Here is a 14,500-nt window from a genome sequence, read left to right as displayed (position 1 = left end):
AGACTGTGGGAGTGACCAGGCCAAATGTGAGTGGCATTGTGACCCCGGCACCAGCTCACACTGCCTGGGGTGGGGAGCTAGGCTCAGGCCTGTGGGACAGGAGCTGATGGCTGAGGTTTAAGTGTTCCATTTTATTTCTTTTTGTACACTGATTTTCATTTTATTTTGTGTTATTTCACATTTGTGAAAAACCGGGGTCTCTAAAAACAGGGCCAGATTAACCTTTTCACAGGGGACACTCAAGTCTGTCCATGGTCCATTTTTGGCATAGCCCTTCCTTCAGGGCTCGCCTGGGCCCTGCGAGTTCCATGGGGGCACTCCCTTTTCAAGTGCCCTGGTTCTCCACAGGCCCAACAGTTCCTTGGCCTTGGCACCGGCCTCCTGCCCCAGGTGCCTAGGCCCCAATGAGGTCCTTGTGCCCTCCCCTGCAGCAGCTGAAGCAGCCCTGCTTGCTGCTCGGCGAGCCGGGCCACACAGGCTCTCCAATAATAGTCCATGTTCATTTTCTCCACCATTTTGGACTCAGTTCTTCCTCTGGGCAACTGTCCCACAGTCCTTGCCCTGGCCCCTTGTATCAGGGGCGGACCGCAACTGCCCGCATTCTCCACCATTTCTGTCTCTCAGTCCCTTAGTTTCTCAATGTGGCACAAACTGCCTAGTCCTTGCTCTTGCCCCTTGTATCAGGGACGGACCGCTCGTGCCTGCATTCTCCACCACGTGTAGACGGGTCGGACTCACCCCTGCGGCGCCTCCTGCTGGTGACTCCGGGGAATTAGCTCATTCCAGCTCAGGAGCGACCTCTGCAGGCCAGTGATCCACCTGTCCTCTGGCACCCATGTCCCTCCCTGGACCCAGTGCCCTTTTACATGGGGTGCTGCCCCCAGCAGTAACTCCTTTCTCTCTGGGTCTCCCCTCCTTGGGGAACCCCCACCCTCTATCCCCACCTTGCCTCAGTGTATGGCTACTGCCAGTCATTGTCTAGCCCCACATCCTGGGGCAGACTGCAGTATCAGCCTACTCATCACTGACAAGGAGGGTTTGGACCTGCTGCCTTGGCCTACCCCTGGGCTGCCCTCTGCAACCCCCAGTACCTTTTAGCCCTCTGCTAGGCTGCAGCCTGGGGCTTTCCAGGCTGGAGCTCCTCAGCCTGTCCCCAGCCCTGCTCCACCCAGGTATCCAGTCTCTAGCTCCCTGCAGCCAGGCCCTTCTCTTTCTGAAGGCAGAGAGAGACTGACTTGCTTCTGGCTTCCCTGGCTGTCGCTCAGTTTGGGGCGTGGCCTCACCTGCAGCCACTTCCTCAATCAACCCAGCCTTGAGAGCAGCCGCTCTCAAGCCCTGCCAGGCTGCTTTTAAACCCCTCAGGGCAGGAGCAGGGGTCCACCCTGCTACAGTTCCCATGGAGGCAATGGTGCATGGTGTGGGAAGGTCAGTCCCCAGAGCGAGGGGCCAGCCAGAGGCAATTGGGCATGGCAGGGGAAGCCCTGCTCCACCCAGTGCAAGGGCACTATTTATAAACCGTCAGTTGCCAGATGCACAGTGGCCTGCCCGGCCCTGTGCTGCCAGCATATCCCCTCGGGGGTAGGCCCATGCTATGCCACACAGTCCCCCCCACCCAACACCCCCGACTCCCTATGGCCAGAGCCTTTCCTGGACCCACTATGCCCAGCGCCCCTCCAGACCCAACCACCAATGCAAAGCACCCTGCACAACACCACCCCTGCCCACAGCCCCACCACTGCCCAGCACTGCCCACACAGAACCCTCACTCCCTAGTGCTCCAACACACACAGATCCTCCCTGCTCCTTCACAGCCCAGCACCCCCCCTACTCCCCACAGACCCACTCCCCCAAGCCCTGCCTCCCAGCCCCACTCAGTGGCCCTGCTGGGAGGCTACTGTGTCTGCCGGGCTGAACAAGCAGCGCAGCCAGGGTTGGTCCTAGGGCTGGGAATTGCTCCATCCCCTCGGGTGTGGTGCGATGAGCCAGGCCAGGACCTGCATCGGACGGGGTCCCTCAAGACGCACTTGCCTGGAGGGGCCCAGCCAAGCCCTCCACACTGTCTCCTCCCGCCACTTGGCTGAGACTGGCCAGGCTTCTGCACCAGTCCCAGGCGGCTCAGCTTCGGGGAGACAGGTGGGGCCCCACATGTGGTAGGAAGCAGAGACTGCCCAGAGCGGGAGGTGCCCTAGGGTCTGGCCAGGGGGCTGAGAGGAGCAGGGGGTGGGGACAAGGGGTGGAGAGGAGCCCTTGGCCAGCCTGCGGGTAGGACGAGAGGAGCAAGTGGTGGGCAGGGCAGCCAGTGGGGTCTCGGGACGCAGTGCAAGTGGAGCAGGCCGGGGCCCCTTCTGAGCATGGGCCCGGCTCCATGGAGCCACTGAAGCCATTGTAAACCTGGCACTGTCTAACAATAGCTACTTGAATCAGTGGCTACTGAGTCCTATTCTGTGATAGGACTATTAACTTGGCATAACCTTGAGCCATGCAGGGCCGGCTTTAGGCAAATTAGCCCGATTCCCCGGAATCGGGCCCCGCACCTAAGAGGGCCCCGCACCTTAGGCGCCTTTTTAATTTTTTTTACTCACCCTGGGGGTGGTCAGCTCCACTGGGGTCTTCGGCGGCCCCGCTCCCCTGGCCAGAGTGCTGGCCGGAGCGCGGTAAGCCCCGCAGCCCCGCTCCCCCAGCCGGAGCTCTGGCTGGAGCGCAGCAGCCCCACGGCCCCACGACCCCGGCTGGAATGCGGCAAGCCCAGCGGCCCCACTCTCCCAGCCGGCAATCCGAAGTGCTGCCGAAGACTGGGAGCGCCACCCGGCGAGTACGAGCCTCCCTCCCCCCTCCCCCCCCCAGGAATCGGGCCCCGCACTTGCTAAAGCCAGCCCTGAGCCATGTCACGTGACCAGTACCAGGAAATAGGGATGAGGGTTGAGGTTTTCAAAGCTATCCCAGGGGATGTGTAGACTTATTTTCATTTTGGCCTACAGTACAATTTACTTCTGACACCATATAACAAAAGGTATGACATACCGGAATGCTAGTAAAGAACTATATTGAGATTTTTCAAAAGCGCCAAGGGGATGTAAACACCTGTTCCAGGCTTCTTCTGGCAGACACATTTCTGTGGCTGAACAGACCTCAACAGAAGGAACTGTTTCACAGCAAGAAGTTGGTCATGTGATCAAAAAACTTTCAAGGTGCAGCAGTAATGATGCCCAATAAGAGTCATTCTCATTTGTCAGGTCTACCCCAGCCTGCAACCTCTCAATCTGTGTGCTTTAGTAATTGGTCGTATTTTTGGTATTTATTTCTAACTTACATTGTATGTGATTTTTTTAAAATGGGGAACATGTAACAATATCAAGTGGAGTCAGGGATATTAATCTTTTCTAACCATAACCCATAGAAGATGACTAGAGTCCAGAACTAAAGACCCTCTTACCAACATTTCAACAGAGTTAGCAAAATAGACTTCTTGGTATCTCCTTCTTTTGTAAAGGAGCTGAAAGGCTGCAGAGAAAGCTCTTTGTTGCTTAGAGGGGTGGCGGGGGAGGGGTCTTCTGAAGATAAAAGTAACTCTCTTCTTTGAAGGACTTAAGGATTTCTTTTCTTTTCTCTGTTGCGCTTTCATTTGCAAATTTCCATTGTGTGCTCTGCAGTTTATAGAGATTTGAGACCAGGGGCAATTCTCAGCTGTGAGTTTACATCTCTGGCTAGGCTATTGTGAAGATACTGTACGAAGATTATGGCCTTTCTCTTGAATCAATATGTAGCTACCCTCTGTGCTCCTTATTATCTGTTTAACTGCTGCATTACATTTCCACTGAATTAATCTCAGACTCCATCTTAAAGTTTTATCGGGTAATTGAAAGATAACAAAGGCAGAAGTAAAGTTAATAGGATTTTAAAGTTAGAATATTTGAATCACAACCTATTTCTGCTAGTGGTGGAATTGAGCATATGGGCGCATACATATAGGGCCAGATCTTCATCTTGGGTAAATCAGCACAGCTTCACTGTAGCCAACAGAGCTATGCTAGTTTGTACCAGATGAGGATCAGCCCCAAATTGTACCTTTTGTTAATTAAAAGCAAATATCTACACAAGGAATTCAGCACAATACATTGGGACTTTGTTGTAAAATACTTGGAAGTAAGAACAGTTAAGCAGTTGCTGCTGTGGTTTGACTTTAGAATATTTGTAATCCTTTTGCTTTTGAATACCCCAGCTTTTGTTCCAGTTTAATCATCTTCCTGGGTTGACACGTATACATTTTCAACTCCCATTTGAATTTTACAAAAGGACCAATTCTTAATTCCATGAATCCAAATCAGGATTCAATACAACCCCCCTTTGAGTCAGTTCCCAGCTTCCTACGAGTATCCTCAGTCCCTTTGACAGCAGTCTCTCTGTTTAGACTCCTCCTGCTAGACACAAACTTTGGATGCTTTATTTCCTCTGAAAGCAAATGAAGGGATGCTGTGCTAGCGATTCTGACTTGCTGTTTATCAGTCCCCTCAAGTTCTTTTCCCAGTCCTCTTCCTGCATTTTCAATGTTTGTTCTATCCTCAAATGGCACAGAAAATGCCCTGATATTATTGCTGTTTATTATAGCATCCCCCACAGCATGCTCAATGCTTTCCAGCCCCTCAAGAATAGATGGACTCTGCCCTGAGCAGATCACATTCCAAGAGCAGACAGACAGACAGACAGGCTAAGGGAAGGGGAACAAGAAAGAGGGAGTTTTATTTTAATAAAAGTCAGTAGTTAGCATAGCAGAAGTAGGTCTATGGATGTGTCTACACAGGGGCTGGAGGTGTAAGTTCTAGCTCGGGTAGACATACCCACACTAGCTCGATGTGCGCTAGCATGCTGAACATAGCAGCGTAGCCATGGTGACAGGAGTGGCAGGACTAGCTTGCCATCCAAGTACATACCTAGAGTTTCAAACAGGATCATACGCAAGATGGCTAGCCCCCCAGCCATTTGCGCCACTGCAGCTACACTGCTATTTTTAGTGCAAGAGCTCCATCAGAACTAGCACAGGTATGTCTACTGAAGCTGGAAATTACACCTTCAGTGTAGACAAAACCTGTAATGCAAATTTAAATGTGGACTGGGTAGAAGCTTTGCAGGTTAGCTCAGAAAGGTTATAATAAATACAAGGACCATGTGAAAGAAAGCATAGAGGTGATTATGTACCCTCTCATTCAGTTATACAAACATTTTATGTACTCAGACTCAAAACCATATACAACTGTTCTATCACACATATAACAACTCATGAATTTCCAGATCATCTGTCCATCCCTGAGGTGGGATTTTAGCCCCCTGATTTAGCAGATGTCCTGGTATCCATAGTGTAGGTAAGTGGCCCTGATAAGGTTAGCTGGATTACCCAGAGTATTATGGGATGGAGCTATGCCTCACTCCTCCCTCACTTCCTGTTTAGTTAATGGCAGTTCTCCCTCCCCTCCACCCTGCACAGTAATGTGTTGTGATGCAGCAAAACAAAGCAGAAAGTTCCCAGCCTGCAGTCCTCTGAACAGGCCTATTTTTCTGTTGTACTGAGTGGTCCTTTTCCAAAACATAGACTCTTAGTACCTGTGTATGGCTGTCCTGTTGTTCTCCCCACCAATTACCTTCTTTCTCTGGCAGCATGATACTTCGACCCTGGTCACTATTGGCTGATGATACCTCAAATTTACCAGTACAATTGCAAAAGGAGGTTTATGGCTGTTAATGTTACATATCCCTCCTCTAGCCTCTTCTCCTAACCCTCATAATCTGTGGAGACCCACCCCACACGGCTCTGGAGGAGGAATTTCTGTAGGACACCAGGGCAGAAGCATGAAATGCAGCTGGTACATCTCCCTTTTCAATTCCCCAATTTCGATGGCTTTGGCTTTTCTCTCCTTGTGGAAGGACAGGGGAGACTATTGCCCACGGACTTTTTACAATGTCTGTATTTCATTCCAATGATTGGTTCAGATGACATTTTAATACTCTCTGATTTGTCCTCAGTCAGTTCCAGTGCTGGATTTATTGTGAAATGTGATGGTGAGAACAATTAAACATTTTAAAATTGAGAACGTACATCATTTTCTACATATTTTAAATCAGGTAATGCCTGCTATTTCCCCTGCAAAATTCATTTTCTGCATCATAGACACTAATCCAGCACCTTGAAGGCTAGAAAATTTATCAAGGACATGAGAATCTGAAATAATCAAATGCTTTTGGAGGAAAATCAGCCAAGTGCAGCCTAATGTGTATTTTATATCTCAGGTTAATCCATCTACCATTGTGAACCTTTAATCCTCAATCCCACTCTTCACTAGGGACTGTTTGTAAAAATCTTTCAAAATAAGGATTATAAGGCCCAGCGTCAAATGCAGTCTCTGCTCTCAAATCCTTATGTTATTTGCAACATGAATGGATTAGAGTCCGTTAAATGTACCATAAATGAGGTTCTTGATGGACTAGGTCACATTTTATTGGCCATTTAAATAGAAGTGGTTGGACTGCATTTCTCTGGGATCATCAATATTTTAAACATGTTGTTGTACTTGATAGCATTCTGAAGAAATATTTGTAACCTATAATAACACCATAGTCCAGCCTGCTGCACATTGTGCCCTTTCCTGAAGAGACAAGGTTATTTCCATCCAGGATGGGTGTATTAGGGACAGAAGGTTTGTTTTTTACCATCACATACTCTACGCCTTGTTGTTTTGTACAAAATAGGAAAACTAATTTCACAGAATTAACCTGAAAATCCTTTTTTGAATAATTCATTCTGGAACATCTGGCTGACTCATAGAGGCTTTGTTGCTGTGAGTAACTTTCAAGCCTAAATTGCTCTGAACCTATCTGAATTTCCTTTGATTATTAATATGATGGACAGGTTTCACACTGGTCTGTGCCAACAGGAAGTAGCTGTGTCAAATTACATTTACTCTGAATATGCCTAATGTTGCGTGAGCTACAAGTTGTCTTCTACTGAAAGCTTTATTTCCCTTTTCATTGAACTTGGGAATATAAACAATTTGGTACTCATGACTAGCAGCTGGGTTGATTTACCAAAATCTGCATTAAGCCATTTCCTGGTTTCTTGTTAAGGTTCCTTGGATTTAGATGTTTGTTTCTAGTATAGAGTATATATTTTTTATTATTATTGTGCAGCAGCAGAATAAATCTGTGGTTTGAGTCAATTAGGCAGAGAAAAGTAATAGAGGTTAAATGTACCAGTTTGGATATAATTTCATAAGCAAATCAATCTACAATACAAAGAATCATCTTCCCAAATCTGGAATAGAAGTCTGCCTTCTAAAACTGTGGTATGGAATGCTTTAAAATATCCTGCTGCAAAATGGTCACACTAGTTTGATACCTGCTATTTAAAATCTCGCAATCATCATAGTACCTGTCTTTCCAGTACCTGTCTATTGTATCTATCCAAGTACATTTTACCACTAGAACTTCCTACCCATTTGTTATTGTATATTGAATGCACTCTTCAAAAATATACAACATTCAAGTGGTACACAGCTCTGCGGGAATTACAGCTAAAGTTAATTAAAGCCTTTCAAGTGAATGTGAGGCATGAGTGTGAAAGTTTATATATATTAACAGGAGCTTTTGAAGATTTCTTATGTATTAAGTTGCAATATCAGCTTCTTATTATGGCATATGTATTATATAGTCAGTACGGGCTACATTGTGGCATAGTCTGAAGGTTGCTTTAGAAACCAATTTAAACTGGTGCAGTAGTTGTGTGTAGACCAGGCCTAAAGAATCCATGTAGCGGGTAGGGGTTGGGGAGGGTGGAGGAATTAAAGAGCTCCCTGCACCTTTGCACAAGGCTGCCTGGACTATCACAGAAGTGTAGGGACTGCTACTGAGTAACTCCCCTGCAGGAGTAACTCCCCTTGTCAGAAAGGCAGTGCTTCAGGTCATACGTCATTATTACCCTCGAGAATTCTGCCACATTCCCCTCATCCCATTCCTCCACCCCCAACCCATGAAGAGCCCTGAAGAGCTGACTCTGAGGCAGAATGCCTTCCATGTTCCTCTCGGGGTGGTAGGGCCACACATCCTCCCTTACAATGGCACAGTCTAGCTCTTGTGACTTTTGTGACAATCACAGCCGCAATAAAAGGTTAAAAATGTTATTAATTTAGGCTCTGACCCCGCAAAGATTGAGGCACATATTTAATTTAAAGTTAATGGGGCTACTCACATGCTTGAAGTTAGGTAGACGCATAAATCTTTCCTGGAGCATGGCCTATATGGTGCTCTGCGGGTACCCTGTACTTGTATTAGAAGGAATTGCATGAAAGAGAGGCTGAGTGGCTTTACTGAGAAAGGACAGTGAATGAGACGGCCTATAAATACAGTTACCAAGGGCAGTGAATAAATAAAATTATGTTACTAAAGTTAAGAAAGTTTCCCCTTCAAACACACCAGGGTACTATTCAGAGTAATGAGTAGCTGTGTCACCTCTGCCTTGTAACCTGGGGTGCCCTTTACAATGCCCTGCTGCTGTAGCCTTCAGTCTGGACTGCTCACAAACAGCCTCCAGCATTAAGTCATTCCCAGCTATGTCTCTTTGTGCTGCAGCCAGCTAGCCAGCCAGCCACATCTTGGCTCTTGCCAGCCTGTGTTATGCTTCAGGGTGACCCCAACACACTCCCAGTCCCAGATTTCCCCCCAGAAATGTATGTCCTGTACTGCCCAACCCTCTCCTGGAGAATTTAGATTTATATAGGGTCCGTTATTCCTTTAAGGGAAAAATATACACACAACTTGTTACCCCAAATAGAGTCACCCAGACACTTCAACTTGAACACACTGGATTAGACAAAAACAGTAAACCAAGTTTGTTAAGAGAGATTTTAAATGAATATAAGTAATGAGGCATAAAACTCAGAAATGGTTATATGAAAAATAAAGATAAAATGCTTACTGGTGCCTAACTTAACAAACTATATTAGATTCAAAGCCAAGTTTTCTCAGCACATGCTTTCAGCAGTCTTACTGACCAAACTCTTTAGGACAGAACTACTCTCACAGAGTCCAATAGATGCTTCCTTTGGCTCTTCAGATGCAGTGAATGTTATGGGCAGGGAGAAAGGGGTCTGTTTGTCCCTCCTTCCTTATAGTTTCATTCCTCCTCTTGAAAAACCTCTCCAGCTGAGACCTAGGAGACAGAGTCTATGTCAGGGGTGACCAAACCATAGTTCATGAGCCACATGTGGCTCTTTTACAGTTAAAGTACGGCTTGCAAAGCTCTCCACACCCTCCCCCACCATTCTCTACCTAGCAGACTGGGGAGCGGGGGCTCGGGGTTTCAGCCCACAGGAGGCACCTGCCAGGGCTCGGGGCTTCAGCAGGAGCAGGGCTGAAGCCCTGAAACCCCCTCTCCCAGAAGCTCCCAGCCCCACCACCCCACCGCAGGGCTGAAGCCCCGAGTCCCAGAAGTTGCGCCCTGGCTCTCGAACTTCTGAAGATTGTGCTATGTGGCTTAGAGGGTGAGTAAGTTTGGTCTATGTGGAAGGAGATTCCCTGCTGTTTTTTTCACCTGTTTGAACTTCCTTTGTCTTCCCTTCCTGCTCAATGACTGTTTACTGTTTAAATGCAAATTAAGGCAAGTACACATTCCTTTGTTTAGGACAGAACTGTTTAACAAATTGTGTGGGTGGGGCTCTGGGGTTTGGGACATGTGTTGCTAACACCATTCAGGAGCATGGGCATCAGGTTTGTATAATTTTTAGTGGTGCCCAGAACGGGTCCAAGCAGAGCCGTCCCATCCATAGGTCGGACCGAGGCAACCAACCCAGGCCCCATGCTTTGGGGGGGCCCCAAACTTCAGGGGGACGTGGGGTCCAGGGCGCCGGCAGCAGCAAGCGACCCAGCCCCAGTCTGCCCTGCTCCGCTCCATCCTGCCGGCTCCCGGCGTCGCTTGGGGGAGGAGGCAGAAGCCAGAAAGAGGTTGGGCGAGGGCGGGCACATGGGGGAAGCATTGGAATGCGGGCAGGAAGCGGGCGGAGCAGGGGCAGGGGTTTGGGGAAGGGGTGGAGTGGGGGTGGAGGCAGAACAGGGGTGGGAAGAGGCAGAGTGGGACGGACTGTGGCCGGGTTGCTCGCTGCTGCTGGCACCAGGTCTCCCACTAACCCCCCAGGCCGCCCTGGATCCCACGTCCCCCTCAAGCGCGGGGGGCCCCCAAAGCACAGGGCCCTGTGCGTGGGACAGCTCTGAAAGTATAAGCCCAACCTTGGTAGAGCCAGGCCCACCTTCCTGCTTATTGGTGGAGCATGGGCACCACTGTCCCATATAACTCGTTACCTATGTTCAGGGAAATCTGATAACTTAACATACAATGTTGCCACACAGATTTTACGAGGCCAATACTGACCAGCAAATAATGAGTTTTTAAATGATAACTCACAAGGCATACTTTGTACAAACATTATTACAATTGTGTGTAAGGTGTTAATACAGGGGTATATTCTGTCCCACCCCATCAGTTTAATTTTAAAATGCAACAGTTCTGTCATTGTAATGGACTAAATTAAGAGGTACCTTACCAACTTGAAACATTTAAACATTTTAAACTATGTCTTAATAAAGTGTACAATCTCGGGTGGGAGATTGGAGGAGCATGGGTCAACTGGCTAGGACATGTAACAGTATTCACCACAGTTGTGGATAATGACCAATGCCATGTGACTGGAGTAAAACTTGCGTCATGTGACTGGTGCCAAAAAATAAAGATCCAGCCTTTACCAACAAATGCTGTCCTTCTGCATGTTTGCCTAGTGGCACATGCTTCTAAAAGACTGACTATAATACAAAAGAACTATGCTGAGACTGGGAAAGTGATGCTAGCAATTGTTCTTATTTGTGAGTGGTTTTATACATGTGTTTATGGAGAGAAATAGGTCAGAGTAGATACAGACCATAAACCTTCAGAAGCCATATTACAGAACCCTTCTGCAAAGTACCACCTAGACTTCAGAAAATGATCAGGAAATTGTAAAACTACTCATTAAATGTGAAATACTGGCCCAATAAAGAGCTTCTTATACCAGGCATGCTTTCAAGAGTACCTATAAACAGTGAAAGCAAGAAGCTGTAGGAAGGGGAATTTGAACTAAATGTAATTCAAGTACTACCCATTTCCAAAACAAAATTTGACAAGAAATGCAAAATGTCCCAACTTTGCAAGAGGTTGAAAGACTCATTCTAGATGCAAGCTAACAAAAAAAAAATCCAGGTACCACTACATTATTGAGACTATTGAGATGAAGTTGCTACATATATAAAAATATTGTGTCACAATAGTACATAGTATGAGGTCAGAAATGTTAAATATAATCTACATTGCATCCTAAGAAGCACAAGAATAGAACTCAAGGTATCCAATATTGGTCATAATATAAGAACTCAAATAGGATTCTAGCCAGGCATGAAGGCTGTCATTAAAGATACGGTATCCAAATGTGGAATCTGCAATATATCCAGGGAACAGAATGTGAAAGAATCTCGGCAATCATATAAGATTCCTGATCACCCTTAAGCTGTGGGAGGCATAGTGTGAATTAAATACTTAGCAACTTGAATACTTATATCCACACTTAGCATTGTTAGAATATGGCAGCACACTTCACAATGCTTTGTTAGGATCATCAGTTCAGAGAATCATGGGCAGAAGGACAAAATCTATAGTAGAAGCTTCTAACAAGCTTCTTCAATCAAAGACAATTAACCCTGAAATATTTTTTAAAAAGAGCTGTATGCCAGAAAAAACTAGAATAATGAAATATGACAAGAATGCAAAATAATTACTCTATAACAAGTGGAAGAGAATGTTAGATTCCAAACAGGAAGTATTGATGCCCTCTGTACCAAGGTTATGTACGTTGTTATGACCCTCTCTTAGGACCATCTCTACAGGAGAACGTAAAGATGCTTAAATAAAATCAAGAACTATCAGTGTCTTTCTGAGGGCACCCAGAATGCTTAGCAGCACTCTTGTGTTTGCCACATTTTAGAATAAATGTATGCTAACAGTGGGAACATACAGGGCAGAAAAGGGGATAGACACAGTGAGGAAGTGATGGACTCAGTTCTGAAGCAGACGGCTAACTGCATCCCTCACACTGACACCTGCATTATCAGAGTAGTAACAGTATTCTGAGTCTCTTGGTTGGACAATATCTTGACCTGTGTACACAACTTGCAAAATCACAAGGAAATAGACAAGGGGTAACAGGTTAGCGCAGGGAACTGGTAATAGGAAATGGTTATGGTCTCCTTTACTCTCTCTCTCTTGAATTCAGTGGAGTTACACCAGTCCAGTCTGTTACCAGGTGTAACAGAGATCAGACTCAGGCCCAGAGAATTTCATCGCTAAGTTTCCGGTTCATATCAGCATAGGTTGTTAGTAGACAGACATAGGCAGGAAGGCTTGTGCTGCCCATTCTGCCTCTCTTTTGTGGGAACACAGAGAACTTTGACCAGAAGCTTTCATGAGCACTAAACTCACATGCAAACAAATTAAAGGAGAAACGAGGCCTTCATGAATAGCCAGGTTCAACTCAGGACCCTTTCTGCTAATTACCAGGATTTTATGATGGAGCCAGGTTCCTTTTGCACTGAATTGCTCCAGCTGAGGAAAGATGGAGCAGTGCAGTGTGGCAGCTGCATAGAGCTGGATAAACCTACTGTTGTAGGTGGTTACCTACAAGCAAAACACAGAAAGGAAAATAAAACTGGTATCTCACCAAGATGCTGTAGAACAGTGCTTCTCAAAGCCGGTCCGCTGCTTGTGTAGGGAAAGCCCCTGGCAGTCCGGGACGGTTTGTTTACCTGCCGCATCCGCAGGTTCAAATGATCGCAGCTCCCACTGGCTGTGGTTCGCCACTCCAGGCCAATGGGGGCTGTGGGAAGTCACCATTGCTAATGTTTCAAATTGGAGAAATTCTTAATTCATTGCTGGCAGTTTGATTTGAAAATATATGTGGCCTCCAATTCACTTTGCGCCTAAGAGTTGGATACATTAAAAGAGAATGCTTTATTAACAGATTTTCAAGTCACTGTAGTGGTTGTGAATCTAGTTAAAGAGCAGTACCAGTGCTGTGACAGTCCAACATCAGTTTAATGAGGTGCCAACTTAAAAAACAGTAGTGGTAACGATGTAACTGTAGCAGTATTAAACCGTTGTTTGAAGTGTTGTAGTAGTAGCGTTGGTCCCAGGATATGAGAGAGAGACAAAGTAGGTGAGGTAATAGCTCTGTGTAGCTCAAAATCTTGTACCTTCCACCAACAGAAGTTAGTCCAATAAAAAGATATTACCTCACCCGCCTTGTCTCTAGCACTATTAAACGGGTAGCCACAATGACAGATAACACCCAGCTCCAGTCACCACGTGTTGAATCATAAAAGGCAGCTGTGTCTGGTCTGGCTTTTGACTCTGAGGATACAGTTGCAGAACAAAAACAATCCCACCAAACCAAATCTTGAGCTGTCGCAAAGAAACACCATGAACTGTTGGAAACCCTTCCTTATAATAATAAATAAACAAACAAGCTTGCATCTGACAAAGTGGGTATTCACCCACGAAAGCTCATGCTCCAATACGTCTGTTAGTCTATAACAGGGGTTGGCAACCGGTGGCTCGCGGCTCGCCAGGGTAAGCACCCTGGCGGGCCGGCCCGGTTTGTTTATCTGCCGCATCGGCAAGTTCGGCCGATCGCGGCTCCCACTGGCCGCGGTTCGCGGTCCCAGGCCAATGCGGGAGGCAGGAAGCCGCGGCCAGAACATCCCTCGGCTCGCGCCGCTTCCTGACTCCCGCATTGGTCTGGGACCGCGAACCGCGGCCAGTGGGAGCCACGATCGGCCGAACTTGCCGACGCGGCAGATAAACAAACCGGGCCGGCCCGCCAGGGTGCTTACCCTGGCGAGCCGCGAGCCACCGGTTGCCGACCCCTGGTCTATAAGGTGCCACAGGACTCTTCGCTGCTTTAAAAGAAAAGAATTTTCAAGGTTTGTAGGTGAGATCCTCAGGTAGTAAAATTAACATAGGTCCATCGAAATCAATTGATATACTCTGATTTACACCATCTGAGGACCAATCCCCACAAGATTAACCAGAGCTTAATTATAGTTACCTGATACTTAAAATATATGCATCTTCCTACTCTTCTCTCCAGTCTACGCAAAATAGTGGTCAGATCTTCTTCTACCACCATGCTACTGCATTACTTCCCTCCTTGAATCTCTGCACTGGCTTTTCCTCTCCTCACACATTAAGTTCTACTTGCTCATTCTCACCTTTAAGGCCCTAACATTTGAGTGTAGACTTTGCAACCTTAATAATCATAACATAGTTTCTCATGTGTAGTATATATATTTTTGTCACCTGTTTTTGGTATTGTAGTTGGATAAAACTAAAAAAATAACTAATTTTCTACTTTGGGTAGAAGAAGAGACAGACAACCAAATT

The sequence above is a fragment of the Mauremys mutica genome, chromosome 1, assembly GCF_020497125.1.
Source record: "Mauremys mutica isolate MM-2020 ecotype Southern chromosome 1, ASM2049712v1, whole genome shotgun sequence".
NCBI lineage: Eukaryota > Metazoa > Chordata > Testudines > Geoemydidae > Mauremys > Mauremys mutica.
This window is presented reverse-complemented; position numbering follows the sequence as displayed.